At 31.4% G+C, this 6,859-nt stretch overlaps 1 long non-coding RNA gene across 1 annotated transcript; it reads right to left on the bottom strand.

Moving 5' to 3' along the window:
* Positions 1-1,638: 1,638 nt before the first annotated feature.
* Positions 1,639-2,322, bottom strand: LOC104224965 (uncharacterized). Its single transcript, XR_710471.2, has 2 exons — positions 2,065-2,322; positions 1,639-1,972 (listed from the first exon to the last, which is right to left on the bottom strand). It is a non-coding gene; the product is annotated as an uncharacterized lncRNA (long non-coding RNA).
* Positions 2,323-6,859: the final 4,537 nt, after the last annotated feature.

Raw genomic sequence — 6,859 nt, 5'->3', positions numbered from 1 at the left:
TCAATTCCACTCTCCCATAAGGTTTTTAAATCATAAATCAAGGGTTAGAGGTATATGTCGATATTCATACCAGGACTTTTTAGTCCAGGAATAAGCAAGGATAACAAAATATTAGATTGTTTTATGCATAGCCACGAGGGAAGATTATATGGAATTAAAACTACTGGCCACATGCTATATACATTACTCATCGAACCAAAAGGATTAAAACCATCTGAAGCAAGCCCAAGTCTTACATTACGTGGATCTGAAGCAAAACTTGAATGATTTTCATCAAAAGTTTCTATGCCAATGAGTCAGCTGGATGCCTTAATACTTCATCATCAACTCTCTTATTTTTATGACATCTTATATCTTCCGCAGTTTGTTTTGTTATGAATAATCATTTTAATCTTGGTATCAAAGGAAAGTATCTAAAAATCTTTCCAGAAATTCTTTTATTTCTCTTATTCAATTTTCTTGAAGCAACTTCATCATCAATATCTTCTCCTTTCCTTGCTATTCATCTTTTTTCACTACACTTAGATCATTGCTCAAGATTAACATATTCTTTTCTATATAAAATACAATTTATTAACACATGCATCTATCTTCACATATTCTAGACCCAAGTCTTTTATGATCTTTGAACTTTATAGATAGAATTAGGGAGCAATTTCGTTTGGGAAAAAGCATCACTCAATAATTTCAATAAAGATTCAAAAGAAGTATTACTCCAGCCATGTAGACACTTCATCTAAAAAAGATGCATTACAAATAAGAGTTTAGAGAACTTTTCACAATCTGGATACAACTTTTGCTCTGCATCCTTTAATAACCTATAAAAACTTTTAGCTTTCTACATTTGGCTCTTCGTACCTAGACTCGGTGGTCTTATCAAACTCACGAGTATTAGAAGGAATACCATGATACATGTCATGCAACATTTCAAAAGTGCGAGCATCATCATTCCCTAAATTTGAATCTGTATTAAAATTTGTTTCATCATTTGAAGGTGAATCCGACTCGCCATGATAAATCCACCTATTATAGGTCGGATCTATTCCCCACCTAAGTAAATCCATCTTCATATCATCGCGCGATTTTCTAAGCACATTATTACATTTAATGCACGGACACTGAATTCTTACACCAACCTCAGGATTAGAAAATGCAAAATTTAAAAATATTCCACACCATTCAAGTATTCTAGTATTGTCCTATTCTTAATAAGTAGCCAATTCTTATCCATCATATACTTATGTACAATGAAATAGAAAACAAGAAATATAAAACTATATAATTAGAATTGTAAAACTATATATTTAACTTTCTCTCGCTGCTATTAATGGTGCAAATACAATTTAATATGGCCACAATGCAAGAACGATCACCGATTAAAAATTAAAAAATGCACATTATTAACATCTTCAAGATTATGCAGATTTACACCCGAACTCATACTCAGGATCAACCCGAGACACCAATTATTATGCAGATTTCCACCCGAACTTCATACTCAGGCTCAACCCAAGACGCCAATTATTAACTATAATAAAATGTACATTATTAACATCTTCAATATTATGAGTATACAGTAGAATCCAACAAAAAAACTTGTTATTTCGCAAGTGAAATTGGATACCATTAAAGAAGAAATTAATCACGTCTAAAAATTTTATTCTATTGCAACTTCAACTTACAAATTCCATAACTTAAAAGAAACAAAGAAACAAAGCAAAAACTAACAAAATAATACTAAGGACAGGATTTACAAACTTTTTCAGAAAAGTAAAAACATTGAAAATCAAAGCTGCTTTACTTTCTTCAAGTAGAAAATACGCCGCTAATAGCAGCAAGAGAAACTTCAGTTTGAGGTATCAAAATCCTCTTCTCATAAATCCTATCTTCTCCAATTCTCATCTTTTTTCTAGTCCAAAAATTTTGAGTTTTATCATAAAAAGAAAAAAAAACAGAATTGAGTCCATTGGTACTGCAAATTAAGAAGAAGAATATGCATTAAACTAAATCAAAAGCTGAAAGCACCAGACATTGAGAAGAAACGAAATTAAAATCGAGAATCACCAGATTTTGGGTAGAACACAGGGGAAAAGATCGAAGAATTGAACATGCCAGATGCAAGACCTTAGTTTAGGAATAATGAAAAGAGAAAATCTAGATGGAGTGAAAACTAAAATTGCACGCTAAGAATTGGGGAAAAAGTAATAGAACAGGGAAAACCTATTTTGACGCGTCTGTTTTGGCAGAAAAGTAAAAGTAATTTACTAAATTTTAGGCCACAACTAAGAGGAGTTGTTGAGAAAATTTTATGTTTAGCAACAACTAATATTCGTTGTTGCAAATTAAGTTTTATATTTTATATTTATTATATTACTCCTGAAATATAGTAAGGAGAATCTAAAATATTTGGTAACAAGAAAAAAAATTGTGGTTAAAAATTGTATGCTACAGCAACAATCTAATCATGTTGTTGCCATTTATTAAGCTTAGCCAACAACCGTAGTATTGTTGGTAAAAAGTCGTTGCTGGTTTATATATATTATTTGTTAAATACGGGGAAAAAAATTATGGGGTAAAAATTCTATGGTATAGCGACAACTAAATGAAGTTGTCGCCATTTACTGTATTTTGCAACAATATTATTGTTGTTATACAAAAATTTTGCCAATTCTATACTTTCTTGTAGTAAATATATTATATTGGAACTCCAGATATACTGAAATTTCGGTATATTTTACTGGAATTCTAGTATATTATACTGGAGTATTTTTCGGATTTTGAATAGTATTTTTATTCAGATTTATCTTTACATGAAAAGTGGCTAAATTTCGATTACTTTTGAAACTGTGGCTATTTTTGAATGACCACTTGTTAATCTGGCTATTTTTTAATTCTACCCTAGAAAAAGTGAATAATGAATATGATCGGCAATATGTGTAAAGATCCATTCAATTTATCATTTACGTAAAGATGTACCAGTAACTGGGCCTAATTAACTGGCCACTACTCCTTGCTGAGTTGGGCCTTACTGGACTGATTCCCTATTTTCTTTCAGTTCATTGCTTTTGCTATGCCATCCCATAACATTAAGATTGGCCAACTTTTTGGCAAATGTAGATCGGGTGATTTTCACACAGAGGATAATCCATTTAACCATCTTTTGTTAGTGCATAATAATATATGATCCGCCACAACATTTCTCCCATTGTTAATCATATACTAGATGGTACTGTGGATATGCAATTATTGATGTCAAATAATTGTCAAGTGATAATGAAAATCAATTATTTCAATTTATTAGCTTTTCATCTAAATAATTGCCAGCGGATCATATGAAATGAATTATTTCAATTTATTAATGCTTCATAGCTATTTAGTATATATTCATAATTCATATAAATACATCCTATATTCTAGTGTATTTTAAATTCGTTTTAGAAGAAATTTAAGATGTGGATTTTTTTTTTACTCTGCTAGTAAAGAAGCATGAGCACAGAGGCAGATGTGGCTTTCACAAATTTTATTCATGCTTCCTTTCTTCAGCCACCTATGTGCATCTATATATACCAACCTTGGTTATCTGTGTTTGTTATCTTCTATGCTTTAGGACTAATATATTAGAAGTCCTCGTCCCTTTATAAAAGAGAAATTAATATCTAAAGACTATCCTATTTTCCTTTTACAATGTTAACAAATTTTAAAAGCTAATTTCACTTTCTCCAATTCAAACTTTCATGATATTGATTTGCTTTATTTTAAAATTTACAGCGTCATGATGTGCTATACAGTTCTCGGGTTCGAATTTTGGTATGGAATTACCTTTGTTAGGGAGCCTTTTACATTCAATACGGGACTTTCTGGTGTGAATTCGGATTAGTCGGACTCCTATATGGATATCAAACAACAGGTACCTCCTATAGAAAAGGTTAACACCTTATTTATTTTAAATAAATACCATTTAAAAAAATAATATTCTATAGATATCTTTTAATGTTTATAGCAAAATATCTAATTGTGGTTACCTCCTACCCCTAAGCCACTAAATACGCTATTTAGTTACACTATTTTCTTTCTCTTTCTACTCTGATACATCTCATTCTCTTCCCCCATCCCATTAAAATTTCCGCTCTCCTCCTTCTAATGCACAGCAACAACAAACCCAAACCCACAAAAACAAGCTCAAACCATCATTCTTTTTCGCTAAGTATTTAGTTTAATTTGGTTCAACAAATTTGACAGCTCCATATATACTTATTATGCTTACCCCAAAAAACTTTAGTTTAAGGAAGGATGCACGATCTGTCAAGATCAAGAAGAATATGGATATGGTCAAATTCAAGGTTCGCTACTCCAAGTACCTCTACACGCTCTGTGTGTCCGACTTTGAGAAGGCCGGCAAGTTGAAGCAGTCACTTCCTCTAGGTTTGAGCGTGCAAGATCTTTGAAGATGGAAGGACTATTTGGCTACAAGGCGAAAATTAGGGTTTGTTGTTGAGCAAAGACGACAGAGTTTGGGGCTGAGCAACTTGATTTTCTCTTAATATATTTCAATGTATTTTCAACATATCACGTTGTATTTTCATGTATTTCATTGTATTCATTATCTTTTTTTCATTGTAATTCAATGTATCTCGTTGTATTCCATGTATTTCATTGTATTCACTGTCTTTTTTTCATTGTATTTCAATGTATCCTAATGTATTCTATGTATTCATATGTTTTTTCAATTAATATAATTTATGTATTCGGATGTATTATATAATTTCTCTGAAGATTGCTATGTTTTTTGGGTTTTTTCCAGTTGAGACTCTTTTTTATAACTGAAAATACAAATTTTGTGTGTTATAATTGAGTTTGTTGAGTTATATTAGTAGTCTATTATGTTAATTGATACACTTTCCGTTTAAAAAACCATGTTTCACGCCGTGAATACAGTAATCTGTCCAGCCGTAATCCCATGTTTCACGCCATGAATATAGTCGAATACACTCGAATACAACAACTGATTAGCTAGATTTCCCTGATTCACGCCTATTTTTGCTATTGTATTCATGAATAGAATAGCTTAAATACATCAAATACACCATATAACCACAAAAGGTATCTATAATCAGTAATATAGCAAATGATATCTATAGATGGCTAATTACTACTAAAAGATAGTGATTTATGAAAATTTCCCTAAAACAATATATAGATAGAATGGAGTATATATATAATAAGAAGGTCATTATTTGGGCTAGATTTAGAAAGCAGAAAAGGAACATCAGAAAACTGAGGAGAGATAGAGAGCAAGCTTTAGGAATCACTAGCATCTTTAGGCATCCATAGTGGTAGAAATCAGTAGAAGTCCATTCAACTGAAAGCAATAAAATGCAAATTATCAATCTATAGACAATAGGAACTAGGCTTACTTTAACAAACAATAGGGTGTCATCTTCAATAGAAGTCTGATCAAGTTTAATCTATCTTGATGTTATATGTAGACTACTTGCATCCATAAAAATATGTCATGTTACTCTTGTAGCAACCCTAGCTAGAATAAATTGAAATGACAAATTTTTAGCGTAAATACTCGTCATGTCTTTTCGCTTAATCAAAAATATATTTTGGTTCTATGTTTTTACTTTTATAAGATAATTATCAAATATTACTATACTATTAAATGGAAAATATAATCTTTATATAATTGGTTAAGGTTTGGTTCAACAAGTGGTATAGCAGCTGTTATCTTCTAAATGTAATATTTAAACATATATCTATATATAACACTAGTACTTTCTATTCCAAGTTTATTGATTTGAGTGAGAATGTATATAACGTGGAGGGGAGAAGATAATGCACTGTGCGCTCAAATCATCAAATTTGTGGGAACAAAATGTTAATTATGCAATCAAACCGAGTCAAAAGATTAAGCTTGCAATGGACAAAGTGCAAAAAAACAATAGTTTTATATTTTTTTCCTTTGTCAAAAACATGTACATACATAGGTTTTGGTCAAATACATGGCATTTCAAAGTGTTGGTTTGGGGCAATTCTCAAGCATGTCTCCTAGCCATTGTCAATAAGGGGAAAACCAATGTGTTGGTGGCATGTTCCAAGATCATGTGGACATGAAGCTCTTGTAGCAGACCTTTGATAAATGCCCATAAAAATCAATCAATTTAATTAGGTAAGCATATGGATCTTGTCAAAACCCTCATGTGGATTTGTCCCAAGTGGTCAACATGTTAGGTAGTTTTGAGATATAACACTTGACCTTTGTTCTCTATATACACAGCCATCCACATGGTCTTGTGTCATTTCTTGCCTTACTCTAATTAGACCTCTATACCATCTTATGTATTGACACATTCATCATTTTTAGCATTTATTTTTAAGTGTACTAGCTAGCTCACTGCTATTCGCCAAATTATTATGTATCTAAAACTAAAAAGAAAATTAGAAACATATATATATTTATGTTATGTCAACATCCATCATATATCATAATAGAGTAGCACAAGGGCGGATGATGCCATCCGACAACGCTTCGTGAAAACTTCATTAAACATATATTTTATTAAATATATAATATTCTAAATAAGCCGTTATAAACAACAAAATGATTGTATTTACAAAGAAGCACGTTTGGTCCAGTGGTTAAGGAGGCAAATTAGAGTTGGAGGTTAAGGGGGTCGAATCTCCACATTTTACATATGTATTTTTTCAAAAGCTTACTTCCATTTATTAACAGTGCAATCAGCAGTTCAAAGCATGCTAATATTATTCAAGCATGGCATGTTGTTTGATGCTCTTTCCGTTAGAAGCTATTTTGCTATTTTTTTTCCTTTCCTTTTCTTTTTAGTGGAATTTCTTG

The sequence above is a fragment of the Nicotiana sylvestris genome, chromosome 2 (genome assembly GCF_000393655.2).
Source record: "Nicotiana sylvestris chromosome 2, ASM39365v2, whole genome shotgun sequence".
NCBI classification, from domain to species: domain Eukaryota; kingdom Viridiplantae; phylum Streptophyta; class Magnoliopsida; order Solanales; family Solanaceae; genus Nicotiana; species Nicotiana sylvestris.
This window is presented reverse-complemented; position numbering and strand designations above follow the sequence as displayed.